At 46.4% G+C, this 14976-nt stretch overlaps 1 protein-coding gene across 1 annotated transcript in view; it reads left to right on the top strand.

The window, feature by feature from the left end:
* The first annotated feature begins 1553 nt into the window (after positions 1–1553).
* Dtnb (dystrobrevin beta) overlaps positions 1554–14976 on the top strand; it is a 204364-nt gene continuing 190941 nt past the window's right edge. The window contains exon 1 of the mRNA XM_059248686.1: positions 1554–1689. The gene's annotated coding sequence lies outside the window, so the exon portion shown is untranslated. The remainder of the gene's footprint in view (positions 1690–14976) is intronic.

A 14976-nucleotide genomic window follows, 5' to 3' on the forward strand; every position in this document is an offset into this window, starting at 1 on the left:
TCACAGCGTTTGTGTGTGAAAAGTGATGTATCTCTCCCCGCCACCCCCACCCCCAAAGCGCCATTTACTTAAAGTTTTATCAGCACCGCCTCACCATAGGAGTTTAAAAATAGAGTGAGAAGAGGAGGAAGAGGGTGTTCTAGAGACAGGCTGCCAGTCTGATCGCAGCAGGTGGCACGATCTGCCTTTCCATAAGGTGCCAGCACGCTCAAAAAGCATCCTCAAAGCTCACAGGCCTGGAGATGCTTCCCTTCACACATGCACATGCACCAATAGTCGAACGGACCATACTGTTGTCTTAAATGATTTTGAGAAAAAAAAAAATTGACAATTTGAGCCATTAAAAGAAGACTTGGCTGTTCCTAAAGAGTTTGGAAAGGATTCTTAAAAAAAAAAAAAAAAAAAAAAAGAAAGAAAAAAAAAAAAGGTACCATGAGGCCGGGGGTGGTGGCACACGCTTTTAATCCCAGCCCCCAGGAGAGAGACGCAGGTGGATCTCTCTGCCAGCCTGGTCTACAGAGAGAGTTCCAGGGCAGAGAAACCTTATTTTGAAAAAACACACAAACAACAAACAAAACAAAAAGTAACATGGGGGTCTGGAGAGAGAGCTCAGCAGCTAAGATCACTTGGATGTTAGCAGAGGACCTGGGTATATTTCCCAGTACCCACATGGCAGCTCACAGTTCTAGGGGATCCAACACACTCTTCTGGCCGTTTTGGACACACAAGTGGTGCACACATACTTGTAGGCCAAACACTCATACACATAACATAAAAACAAATAAATCTTTTTAAAAAGTGGTAATATGAGCTGGCTGGTAAAGCTTTGCCGTTCCTGCTCCTTTGCCCAAGCTGTTTAATGTCTAAATGTTCCCCCTTTCAGCAACCACTGCGCAACTAAGCGGAAGTAATCTGTTCCTCCTCATCCTCTCCCAGCATCCGGCTGTGGCTGTGGCTTGGCTTTGCGCAGGTGACTGGACTCGGTCGTTCGCAAGGCTGCTCTTCCCCTTAAGTTCCGCGCTCTTGGGGACCAGGGGCCGTGACCCCGAGCGTGCCCACGGCGGCGCACCAGGCACGGAGTCAGTGCTCAAGCGAGCCTGCTGAGTCAATGTGGAAAGTCACTCGGGGCAGGACCCCGCGCGCTCGAGGCGCGGGGGTGAATCATTCACCGGGTGTTCCTTTTGCATTCCTTACGGTGCAGTCACGTCGGCGCAGCATCCAGCCGCCGGGCAGAGCAGCTACCTGTGGAGTGCAAGCGCGCCTCCGCCTCCGCGGCCGGCGCCCCGCAGAGGCCCGGAGGGGGCGCGCGAACCCGCGGGAGGGCACCCGGGCCGCCTCCCCGCCCCCTCTCGCGGCGGAAGCCCCGCCCCTCCGTGCGCCCGCCCCGCTCACCCGCCCGCTCGCCCGCCCGCCCTCCGCGCGCGCTCGCTCGCCCTCGCCCTCGCGCCCTCGCGCCCTCGCGCCGGGGGCGGGCTCGCTGCGCGTGCCGGGCGGGGAAGCGGCGCGAGCCGGCGGCGCCGGGAACGTTCACCGCGGGGGCGGCTCCGGGGCCTGAGCGGGCGCCGTCGCCTCCGCCGCTGCCGCTGCTTCGGCCGCCCGAGTCGAGGGGGCCGGGCCGGAGGAGGCTGCGGCCCGCCGGAGAGCCGCACGCGCGACGCCCCCCTCCGCTCCCGCCGGGAAGTGAGCCAGGTGGGGAGTCTCCGCCGGGGCTGGAGGAGCGAGCCGGGGAGCCTGCGGGGTGGCGGGGCGCGCGCGGCCGTGGAGCTGCGACCCTTGGGCTGGGGAGGCTGGGGAGAGGGGTCCCCCGGCCACCCGCGCGCACGGCGGCGGCGGCGGCGGCGGCGGCGGCGGGGCGCAGAGCCGGGCTGCGCGCGCCGGCTGATGCAGCCCGAGCCCGGCTCGCCCAGGAGGAGGCTCGGCGTTAGGTGCTGAAGGGGGGCGAAGGCGGCAGGTCCTGGCAGAGGGCAGGTGAGGCAGGCAGGCCCTGGCAGAGGGAAGGGACTTCATTCCAGATCACCCTCCCACCCCCCGGTGTCTCCCGGTAGACGAACCTGTCCACCCAGGTCACCCTTTGATGGGCACAGTGTCCCGGGAAGAGGGAGGATGCAGCTGACGAATGCTTACGGTTCAATGGCCGTGCCAGGCCTTGGGGAATCAGGGAGACCTTCCAGCGTTCTCTGCAAGCGTTTATTGATTAGCTCCGGAGCAGGAGACAACCGCGGTCAGCACCGGGGTCACGACTTAGTCACTCCCAGCCATCATTTGCTGTTGAAGTGCTGACAGTTGGGTTGCGAAAGTATGCATATAAAATGGAAAGCGCTCAATCCTACGTCTCTTCTTCTGTGCACTTCGGGTCTCTCTAAGTCTTTTCCCCCAGCCCAGGGAAATTGGAGGCGTAAGTTGCTTGGTTTGTGGAGAAAGTGAGGGTAGCTGGTGGGAGCTATTGGGAAGAGGTTGGAAGGGTCTTAAAAGAGAGGGAAAGGGAAATTTGAAAAAGAATCTTGCCTTCCCAACTAGAATTAAGCTCCGTGCCTGTTTTCTGCTCCATCCCCAGCATGTGGCCTGGATCCCAATAGACTTCGAAACTGATGCCCACTGTGTGCGTGAATTGAGGAAGCAGGGGTTGATACATTTTATAGGGAGAGATGTCGGGAGAGATGTCAGTCTCTAGAGTTAGGGATGGTTGGTGGACTTCTTTTGGTCCTCAGGTTCTCTTTTTGCCAACTTGGGTAACCCAGGGTTTTAGGCGCTGGGCAGGTTAAAACAGTGGCCTGGGTGGCAGACTCCGGTGGTTTGTGGCCACTCTGCTACATCCACGTGGATCTTACATGTTGGGCACCAGGTGCTTATTCTTTGGGTGGTCGCTTGAGATCCGGTTCTGGTCCTTCTTCATTCATCGGCTTTTTTTTTTTTTTTTTTTTTTTTGAGAAAGATGGAGGGGGCTTTTGCCTAGAGAGCACTTTTATAATTTCTCTTCTGCCTCGTGGGTCTTGGCTCTGAGGTGAGTGAATGCTTCTGTCTCTTCAGTTCTGTAAGGGCTGAGTTCTGTCCTCCGCCATGGTTGGACACTCCAGCCCCAGGCTGCTGTTTCCTCCCCCCCCTGGCTCGCAATGCTTGTTGGGTTACTTTGCTTGCCAAATTAAAACTTGACCTTTTGTGAGTTCTCTGAGGATTTTTATCAGACATAAGTGGAACTGCCTCTGAAGGGGGGGTGTGTATTCAAGGTGGTGCTGGCAGGAGGGGGGGAGTGGTCTTTATGTTCAATGAGCTTTGCCCGGGAGACAGAATTTCTACTTATGGTTAAAATATTAGAGTTCGTAGGATTTCCATTTAGCATTTATTTCACGTCTTCGATGCTAACATATCTGAGTCTTAGTTTCCTCATGCTAAAAAAAAAAAAAATAAGAGTAATATTAATCCAAGTTTGGCATTGCATATATAGTAAGCCTTGAAGTACATCAATTTATTTCATTTTAGTTAGTATCTACACTTCCGAGTGCAACCTTAAGTGTCTAGTAAGTTTTGTTGTGGGGTGCCTGTGTGGCTCTGCAATTTTGGGAGCCTTGTTTCAGGGTTTTCTAATATTTTTAGATATTTAATTTACATTTATTTCAAAATCAATATGTCATCTCCCCCCACCCACATTTTTTTGAAATAATGTCATGTTGTACCCAGCTGGCCAGGTATTCACTATACTGTAGCCAAGGCTATAGGCTGACCTTGAACATGTGCCTCTCCTCCTGTTAGTCTCCCATGTGAACCACTTAGCCTGGTTAAAATGAACTTTTTTGTTGTTGTTTTGTTTTTAAGAAGGTAGGTGGTGGCGGCACACACCTTTAATCCCAGCACTCCAGAGGCAGAGGCAGGTGGATCTCTGTGAGTTCCAGGCCAGCCTGGCCTACAGAGTGAGTTCCAGGACAGGCTCCAAAGGCTTCACAGAGAAACCCTGTCTTGCCCCCCCCCCCAAAAAAAAAAGATAGGGTCTCTCTATGTAGCCCTGACTGACTTTGAACTCGTGGCTTTCCTCCTGCCCGTGTGTGCTACTGTGCCTTCTTGATGTATAGTTTGCATATGATAAAATGGGCAGACTTTACCTGAGTTGGATGCTTTGAAAAACCATACGCGTTGCCTGGTGTGATGGCACATGCCTTTAAATCCCAGCCCTCTGGAAGCAGAGGTAAGCTGATCACTGTGAGTTCAAGGGTTTCAACGGAAAATAAAAGCAAACAAAGTAACAAAAGCCACCCTTCAAGAAAAAAGATACCACCACCACCAACAACAAAAAGGGAAACCATGTATACTTTGTAACCTATTCCAATAAAAATATGTACATTTGTATCCCCGGAAGGTGAACTCATGCTGTCTTGAGGACGGCCCCCTGCCCCATTTTACTTATTTCAAATTACACAAGGCCAGCGTTAGAGCTGTGGTTTCTAGTTGTGCAGGTTGTTTGCTGTCCAGTGTTAGGGCTGTTTGCACTGGAGTCTCTGTGCCTGGCCACTCCTGCAGTGGTTCGTGTGGCTCAGAATGCATCCTTGGTTGTCAAATACTCGGAATAAAAACACCCCCTTGACGTACGTACTCCTTTTCCTACATCAGTTACTAGTTTGTTGTTTTCTTCCCAAGCGGTTTCCTATGCATTTTACTTTTTTGCATGTGTATGTAGTATACATGAGTGTCTCTGGGTATCCATGCACATGTGTGTACATGCCTGTGAAAGCCCAAAGTCGACAATGGATGTTCTCAGTTGCTCTCTTATTTATTACGTTCCGCCTCCTGCTGAACCTGGAGCTGGCCAATTTGGCTAGTGTAGCTAGCCAGTTTGCTCTGGTGATTCCCTATCTGTCTCCAGAGTGCTGGTGTATTACAGGCGGCTGCCACACCTGCATGGCTTCTGTGTTGAGTCTAGAGATTTGAACTCCAATCCTTATGCTTGTGTTGTGGCAAGTACTTTATTCATGGACTCATCTCCAGCTTTCTCTGTGCATTTTACTATAGCATACTGTCCAGGTTGCTCTTTTTTTTTTTTTTTTTTCCCCTGATGGATTATTTTTGAGATTTTTTTTTCATGTTGGAACACAGAGATTTACCTGAAGTTTTCTTTACTGTGTGATTTCTTAGTAGTATGTAGTGTGCTGTATTTAGTATATTTAAGCCTCTTTTCGTTAATGGTAATTGTTCAGTGAACGGAAAGGAAATACACCTTCCAGTCTAAGGCTTTTCTTTAAAGCACACACACACACACACACACACACACACACACACACACACAGTCCTCAGACAGTGGTGATGCACACCTTTTGGAGAAGAGGCAGGAGGTTCTCTGTGAGTTTGAAGCCAGCCTGGTCTACAGAGAGAGTTCCAGGACAGCCAGGACTACACAGAAACCCTGTTTCAAAACACACACATACACACACACACACACAGAGTATTTAGTGTCATAATGTCATAAGTATATGAAAAATCTCTCCTAAGTCTCTAGATGTGTGTGTGTGTGTTTTCAGAAACATTTCTCAAGCTGGTTGGTGCTGTGGCTCAGCAGGTGAAGGCACCTGTCACCAGACCTGATGACCTGAGTTCAATTCCTGGAACCCACATGGTAGAGGAAAAGAACTGACTCCTGTGGGTTGTTCTCTGACCGCCACCTAATACAGCATGTGGGTGGGTAACCTCACATACATACAAATAAGTGTAGTAAAAAATAAAAAAATTGAAAAAAAAATTCTGTATCTCAGGCTATGAATTATATTTCCTGGTTTCTTTTACTTAGCAATATGTATTTATGGTTCTTCTGTATCTGTTTATGGACTTATGGCTTATTTCCTTTTAGCAACAAATAATATTCCATTCAATAGAAATACCATTTTTTAAAAAAGATTTATTTATTTATTATGTATACAGCATGTATGACTGCAGGCCAGAAGAGGGCACCAGATCTCATTACAGATGGTTGTGAGCCACCATGTGGTTGCTGGGAATTGACCTCAGGATCTCTGGAAGAGCAGCCAGTGCTCTTAACCTCTGAGCAATCTCTCCAGCCCCAGAAATACCATTTTTTAAAATTTATTCATCTAGCAAAAGTTTTTGGTAATTCTGAATAAAACTTGTAATCTTTTGTGTGTAGGTTTGGGTTTGGTTTTTTTTTTGTAGACACAAGTTTTTTTTTTTTAATATTTATTTATTTATATATACAGTGTTCTGCCTGCATGTATGCCTGTACAACAGAAGAGGGCACCAGATCTCATTACAGATGGTTGTGAGCCACCATGTGGTTGCTGGGAATTGAACTCAGGACCTCTGGAAGAGCAGCCAGTGCCCTTAACCTCTGAGCCATCTCTCCAGCCCGACATAAGTGTTTTTAGACATACTTGGATAAATTAGGAGTGCAATACTAGATCAGATATGTCAGATCAAATAAATGTTTGGCTGTATATTCCAGATCAAATATATGTTTGGCTGTATAGGAGACGGCTGAGCTGGCTTCCAAAGTGATCATTTAGCAATGGCAATATTTTTTAACATTTATGTCCAAGTGCCCCAGAATATACTAGTCATATTTGTAGTTGGTTGTTTTCCACTCATTTGCTCATTAGGGCCCACCACCCAGCTCCCAAATAAATCACACAGAATCTTATTATTACTTATAAATTCCTAGCCTTAGCTTGGCTTGTTTCTTGCCAGCTTTTCTTGAATTATCCCATCTACCTTTTGCCTCTGCACTTTTACCTTTCTCTATTTCTGTATACCTCTTTTTACTTCTTACTCTGTGGCTTGCTGGGTAACCGGGTGGCTGACCCGTAGGGTCCCCCTCCTTATCCTGCTCCTCGATCTTTTCTTCCAAGATTTCTCCTCCTATTTATTCTCTCTGCCTGCCAGCCCCTCCTATCCTTTCTCCTGCCTTGCTATTGGCCATTCAGATCTTTATTAGACCAATCAGATGTTTTAGACAGGCAAAGTAGCACAGCTTCACAGAGTTAAATAAATGCAACGTAAAAGAATGCAACACATCTTTGCATCATTAAACAAATGTTCCACAGCATAGACAAGTGTAACACATCTTAAAATAATATTCCACAACAGAAGTCAGTCTTATCATGCTGTCTGTGAACTCACTATCTGGGATGAATTAATATTCAGTTACTTCTGTTGATGGCTCGCTTTTAGCATGAGTTCGCTTTGTGTGATTTGAAGGGTTTTTTTTTGTTGTTGTTGTTGTTTTTTGTTTTTTTTTTTTGAGACAGGGTTTCTCTGTGTAGTTTTGGTGCCTGTCCTGGATCTCACTTTGTAGACCAGGCTGGCCTCAAACTCACAGAGATCTGCCTGTCTCAGCCTCAAGTGCTGAGACTAAAGGTGTGCACCACCACCATTACCACCACCACCACCAGCACCAGCACCACCTGGCTTAAATGTCTTTTTCTTTCCTTTTTCTGTGCTCACTCTTTTGTATGTTGCATGTGGGATTTCAGGTGTTCAGCTGGCCTGCAGGGGTTCCAGTCTAGAACCAGATATGACTTGGGGGTCAAGGGTCCTGCCCTCGGAGGTAGCTGATTTAGATCCTCTCATAAAGACATGTCCTGGTTCCATTCCTGGCCACAAGTCTGTTTGCACCTTCCCACTTTTCCAAATGCACAGCATTACGTAATCTGCATTCTCCGCAGAGACTGACAGTGGCATTTTAAGTTTCTTTTCAGCTCCAGTCTTATCCCCGGCCTTCAACAGTGAGTCTGGTTTAAATGCCTCATATTCTCCACCCTCCTTTGGAATCCTGTTCCCCTGCAGGAGGTGCAGGTTCTGGACTCAGAATCCGCAAGTCTATGGCTTCATCCTGCTCATAATTAATGTCTCTTGTTGTGTTTCTGATCCCAATGGAAGCTTTTCTTGTTTTTAAGCTTTGTCTTTTGATTTCTATTACATTTTCCCCATCGATTTGAAGGGGTTTCCGTGAGGTGTCTCTGATGTTGAATAGAGGTCTGAATTGATCTTAAGATCATACCACTGTCTTCTCCTTATTCTTGTCCCTTCATGTACCAGAGTTGACAATGGGCACTCAATTTTTTTTTTCTTTGCTAAATGGATACGTATAGTGTTTTGCTAGTGTCTGTAATATTTTCTGAAGGCTTTTGGTTGATGTTTCTTGTCCATTTAAGGATGTTTCTTCTATTCTTGTTTTTTTGAGTGTTGAATTTATCAATGGCTTGTTCTTGGCATTTGCTGTGGTGATCTTTTTTCCTTCTTTCTCTTTAGTGTGGTAGAAATAGGGTAGACTGCTGGGGCTGGAGGGATGGCTCAGTGGTTAAGAGCACTGGCGGCACATCTAGAGGACCCGAGTTTGATTCCCAACACGGCATGGTAGCTCACAACCATCTGTAACCCCAGTCTCAGTGACCCAATACCCTCTCCTGGCCTCTGTGGACCTAGGGCAAATGCATGGTGCACAGACATACATGTGCAAAACAGCCATATACATACAAACAAAAATAAAAAAACTTTAAAAGAATTAGGATGGACCGCTTTGTACTGTAGTTAATTGAAAGACATGTCTACAATTCAATTTTTCCTTTGTTTTAAACAAATTTCTGAACAGAGTCTCAATTTGTGATTACTGGCTGGTCTAGAACTCACTGTTTAAGTCAGGCTGGCTTCAATTCATGGCAATTCTCCTGCCTCAGCTACCCAAGTGCTGACATTACAGGCATGTGGCACTCTGCCCAGTTATGTTAAATTATTTATATATATTTGGTTTTTATATATATTTATATATATTAAATAATTATATGTTTGGATATATATATATATATATTATATATGTTTGGTTTTTTAAGACAAGATTTCTTTGTGTAGCCCTGGCTGTCCTGGAACTCACTCTGTAGACCAGGCTGGCCTCAAACTCACAGAGATCTGCCTGCTTCTGCCTCCCGAGTGCTGGGATTAAAGGCATGCACCCCTACACCTGGCAATTTTTAGAGACAGCCCTGTGGTCTCAAACTCACTCTGTAGATGGGGATGACCTTGAACTTCTGATCCTTCTGCCTCTATCTCCTGAGTTCTGGGAATACAGATTTGAACCACTAAGCATGGTTTACGCAGAGTTGATGTTGGAACTCAGGTCTAGCAAACCCAGAAAGCATTTCTTGCATGTTGGTCAAGCACTCCAAATGAGCTGCATCTCCAGCCCCCGGATCTTTATGTGTATCATTAACACTGTCTATAAATTAAAACAGGACTGAAATGCTGTGATAACCAGGTTTGGACTGAATACCTTTGTGACTGAGCTGCACTGTTGTCAGAGTGCCCGAGAGCTGACATTTATTAGGCACTTAGATCGTGCCAAGCATTGTGCTGAACAGTTCACATGATTTATTTGCTAGTTAGCATAGCGCCGTTGAGGTTCAGTTCAGCTGCTCAGAGCTCTGGGAAGTGTAGAGTATGTTACTGAATGTTTTTTTATTGGAACCCAGAGTATGCTCTCAGATTTGTTCCAAGAAGATATCTAGGGTTTTAAATTTATTTTCCCTGGCACTCCTTTTAATCTGAAAGAGAAAAGATTTAGAGGAAGGATATCTGAGAATTTTCCCCGAAATGAACAAGGGAGTTAGGTTATTTATTTAATGTATTTTATTTATCTTTCTATCTGTCTATCTATATCTATCTATCTATCTATCTATCTATCTATCTATCTATCTATCTATCTATTTTTTTGGGACAGGGTTTTTCTGTGTAACAGCCCTGGCTGTCCTGGAACTTGCTCTGTAGACCAGGCTGGCCTCGAACCCACAGAGATCCATCTGCCTTTGCTTTCTGAGTGCTGGGATTAAAGGTGTGTGCCACCATGTGTTTGTTTATTTTGTTGTTGTTGTTGTTTTATTAAAGGTAGTTTTGATTGTAGTAGTAACATTCTGAGCTTAGACCCACCTGTATATCACATGAACAGTCAGGGAATCTTGACAGATTTCTTCAGGAGACTGTGCATTTGCACATGGGTTTTCCATACCCCAGTGCTGTGTGTGTGTGTGTGTGTGTGTGTGTGTGTGTGTGTGTGTGCCTCTGCTTGTGCTTGTGTGTGCTGGTGCATGGGGCGGCCAGAGGATGACCTCAGGCGTTGTTCCCTGGGTACCCTTCACCTTGGTTTCTGAGTTAGCCTCTCTGACTGGCAGGCTGTCACATCTGGCCAGTCTGGCTGGCTAGAGAGCACAGCAGATCCACCCATCTGCCTCCTCAGGGTTGGGACTGTAGCTGTTTGTCACCAAGCCTGGTTCAGTTACTTACCTTTTTGCTTCTGTGTCTGTGTGTAGTGTGTGTCTGTGTGTTCATATACGTGTGTTGTCTTCATGAGTGTTTCTCTGCCTTACACAGACAGGTCTCCCGCTTGAATCCAGAGCTTGCTGATTCATCTAACCTAGTGATTCAGCTTGCTCTGGGGAGCCCCATCTCTGCCTCCTGAGCGCTTGGATGAGTGCAGGCTGCCAGGCCCATTTCACATGTATGTGGGTGCTGGGAATCCAAATCCCAGTCCTCATGTTGTGTGGCCAGTGGGGTCTCTGAGCTATCCCTACCCAGCCCCTAGGGTTTTTTTTTTTTTTTTTTTTTTTTTTTAAAAAAAAAAACCCCGGGTTCCATGAACTCAGATCTCGGTGCTTTCCAGGAAAGCGCGTCACTGCCTGAGCTCGCTCTCTAGCCCCGTACCTGATTGCTTTGATGTGACGGAGGTACAAAGGTTAAGAAACTAACAAGCCGATTCAAAGGAAAGGGAGGCTCACTTAACACTTAGCGCAGGACAGAGACGTGCTGGAGACATTTCCAAAGCATTCTCCCCCCTCTGCATTAGTCTGTGTGCTGTGGCAATCACTTAACCTCTGTCTGTACACAGGGTCCAGCTCTGTAGCACACTGTCTTCCTAGGACAGAACAGAGGAGGATCCTTGCTGCCCTCTCCCCCGAAGCTCATCAAGAGCACCGCTGTCTCGGTGATTTCTTTCCTTTTTTCATTTTCTCCTGCTGCTTCTGCAGAGGGTGATGTGCACAGCGGGATGGAGACGAAGGGCTTTTACAGCCACGTTATTGGCTCCCTAAAGTAACTGCTTCATAACTTTAGGTCTCGGTGTCCTCAGCTGGTCCTCATGCACAGTCCTGGTTGCTCCTAGGGCCGATCAAGCACAGTCCGGATTTCTCAGTCTAGGGTTTTTGTTTTGTTTTGTTTTGTTTTGAAGACATGGCGAGTCTTGCTTTATTTCCAGGCTGGCCTTGAATTCGAAATCCTTTTGCCTCAGCCTCCTGAGTGCTGGGATTACAGGCAAAGCTACACCTGGCTGTTTTTTTTTTAAACTGTGACTTTTTCCAGAATTGAGAAGTGACAGGCATGGGAAAGAGTGCTGTAGGCAGGGTAACAAGAAGATTAAGCAGTTATGTTTCATTAATATGTAATCCATCCATTGACACTTCATCTGTGTGTCTGATGACAGGCCCCAGTGCCATGTGCTAGGGGATGGGTAGGTGATTCTCCTGTTTTCTCTGCTAATTGTGTTTGGATAGACCGCTGCTCACCTCAGCCTGGCCCAGTGGGCTTTCAGATTGTATTATTTGATTGGAAGGAACGGAACCCTGCTGACTAGATGCCCGGCGTACCAAAATTGCTGCAGAGAAGCTGCAGGTTGGCTTTTTGGTCCGCCGAAGAGTGAGGTCACAATGTAAGCATACTCTCAGAGCGAGGAAAGGCAGCGTGGGCGTCGCTTCTGTCTGTGTGATGGGCTGGTTGTCAGTCAAGAGTCAGCCAAAAGTAACCAAAATCTTCTCTAATTATTAAAAATGCTATTTGTGTACACTGTTGAGTATATTATGCCTCAAGTGATATGATGATGTAATGATATTATGGACTAACTATTTGTGAATTTATTTATTTATTTATTTATTTATTTATTTTTGAGGCAGGGATTCTCTATGTAGCCCCAGCTATCCTAGAACTCGCTCTGTAGACCAGGGTAGCCTTGAACTCACAGAGATCTGCCTGCCTCTGCTGCCTCCCAAGTGCTGGGATTAAAGGAGCATACCACCACCACCCAGCGAAATTTTTTATTTTTAATCTGTATTTTTTTGAGACAAGGTCTTACCCTACTGTGTAGCTCTGATTGACCTCTGTAGACCAGGCTGGCTTAAGCTCACAGAGATCTGCCTGCCTGTGCCGCCTGAATGTTGGTATTAAAGACGTGTGCTCCCATACCTGGCTGTTTGTGATATTTTCTTTTCTTTTCTTTTTTTTTTTTTTTTAGGTTTTTCGAGACAGGATCTCTCTGTGTCATTTTGGTGCCTGTCCTGGATCTCACTCTGTAGACCAGGCTGGCCTTGAACTCTTGGCTCTGCCTTCTGAGTGCTGGGATTAAAGGTGCACCACTGCCCAGCCTTGTGATATTTTAAAACTAAGCATGCAGAATTGAAGACAAAGTAAACTGAAAGACTTTATTTATTTTTGAAACAATCTCTTATAGTCCAGGCTGGCCTCAAATTCTTTGTGTCGCTGAGCTGGTCCTTGAACTCTGATCCTCCTGCCTCTACCTCCCAGTGCTGGAATTACAGTCATGTGCCACTATACCTGGTTCTTATTGAACATTTTTTTCAGTATGATTGAAATTTTGTGATAATTTAGTACCTAACTTTTTTTTTTTAACTCAGTGATAAATTCGTAGAAGTTCTTTAGGAATGAAAGACAAAATTCACCGACATGTAGGATAGGCTCACTGTGTGCTCCATCCACGCACCCTCCCATCACCCCTACTCAGTCACGTGCTGACAGTTTGCTGTCTCTGATACCCTGCTTTCTCTAGGTCGTGAGTGTGGGGTACTGCAGAATGTGGTGTTTTGATGTTGGCGTTTTTTTCCCTTTGCTACTTTTCACTTGTATTTAAGCTTCCTTTGTATCATTTCCTGACTCAGCACTTCATTCTTTTTTTTTTTTTTTAATTGCTGAACGACATTGCTTTAGGAATGACTCTAGGAAGAACTGTACTTTATTTACACAGCCACCCACTGAAAGGGCATCTCTGTTGCTTCCAGGGTTTGTCAACTCAAAACAAAACCGACTGGGGCTGGCTGTGGTGGAGCACACCTGTAATCCCAGCACTTGGGAAGTACAGACAGGCATAGCCGGTGTTCAAGGCCAGCCTCAGCTACATAGTGAACTCAAGGCTAGCCTGGGCTACACGGCAAGACTTTATGTAAAAACAAAACAGGAACATTTGGATGGAGGTTTTGTGTGAAGTAAAATTTGAGTTTAGTTGGATAAAATAGCACGGTGTGACATCTGGGTCAGATGGTAAGAAACTGCCTGCCCTTCTAGTGCAACTGTTTGTCCGTTGTCTGGCGACAGGCAGGAGTTTCTTCCGCTCTCCATTCTTGTCAACATCTGGTACTGTCAGTTTTTCTCAAATTTTAGCCCTTTTAATAGCTACGCCATGGTATCTCTTTATTGTTTTAACTTGTTATTTTAAACTTATTGAACATATTTTCACATTATTACTTACGCTGTATCTTCTTTGGCAAGGCATCTAATTAGACCTTTTGGCCATTTGAAAACGTGTATTTGTGTGTGTGTGTGTGTGTGTGTGTGTGTGTGTGTGTGTGTGTGTGTTGGTCAAAGGACAGCTTGCAGGAATTGTCTCTCTTCTTCCACCATGTGGGTCCCGGGATCCAGTTCAGGTTGTCAGGTTTGGTGGTACAGACTTTACCCACTGAACCATCCTGCCTGCCAGCCCATTGACTGTATTTTCATTGGACTTTGTTGTTGTTGTTGTTGTTATTGTTTTGTTTTTTCAAGACAGGGTTTCTCTGTGTAGTTTTGGTACCTGTCCTGGATCTCGCTTTGTAGACCAAGCTGGCCTCGAACTCACAGAGATTCACCTGGCTCTTGTCTCCCAAAAGAGTGCTGGGATTAAAGGCGTGCTCCACTGCCACCTGGCTGGACTGTTTTTTGGATACTGAGTTTTAAGCTTTATTTCTAAAATTTGTATGGAAGACCTTTCTTATGTATGTGCTTTGGAAAAGTATTTGTTCATCTGTGTGTGTCATGTGAGTGTGGTCACTGGTGCTGTGGTGTGCATTTAGATGTCAGGACAGCCCTCGGGAGTCAGTTCTCCTCTTCTTGGATGTGGATCCTGGGGATCAACCTCAGCTCACTGGTGCTTTAGCTCACGGAGCTGTGCCACGGGCCTGAAGATTCTTCATCCTGCCTGTTTTCACTTTTTTATAATAACTTTGCAGAATAGTTTATTTTGATAAAATTCAACTCAAAGATTTTTTTTTTTTCCTCTCACGAGTTGTTGTTTTTGGTGTTCTGTGTAAAAAGTTGTTCCCTCAGTTTGGCTTTGGGCCAAGAATATTAAAGGGCCTCATCTAGGAACTTGGAGTTTCAGCTTTGCTTGTGTGTCACAGCTGGGGCTCTGGTCTTCTTTTACACTTTGTAGTGACTGCATCATGACTTTAATTTTTGTGGGAAGAAGCTCCTGCCTGAGAGGGTGGCTGGATGCTCCGAGGAGCAGGCAGGCTTGTGTGGACAGAGCCGGTGGGCGTGTGTCTTTGTGTGTCTGCAGGATGAAGTACAGGAAAAGGGGTGGAGAGTCCTGGGATCAGGAGGTCATAGACTTTCATTTGTTCATTAATCTGGGTGAAGGCTTTGGCAGTAGAAATGGGAAAAAAAGGGGGGTGAGCGTGAGAGTGACTGGGAGGAAGGAAGTGGCAGGGTCTGGAATGAGAGTCAGTGTGCGAAGAGGATGGTGGAGAGGTACTGGTTATCTTTAGACCGTGGCTGAGAAAAGGCAGAGGTCCAGGAGAGCAAGTGGAAGGAAGGAAGGAGAGAGTTGTACTTACATTCATGCCAGTATGGATGTTCAGGGTCCTGCCTCAACAGCAGGGGTTTGCGGTCAGCTGTGGTGGGCGGCGGCGGTCCTTGTTGGGTGTAGATCTGTTGAAAGCCTGATGGCGGAGATGCGGA

This window comes from Peromyscus eremicus, chromosome 22 (genome assembly GCF_949786415.1).
Source record: "Peromyscus eremicus chromosome 22, PerEre_H2_v1, whole genome shotgun sequence".
In the NCBI taxonomy this organism is placed as follows: Eukaryota; Metazoa; Chordata; class Mammalia; order Rodentia; family Cricetidae; genus Peromyscus; species Peromyscus eremicus.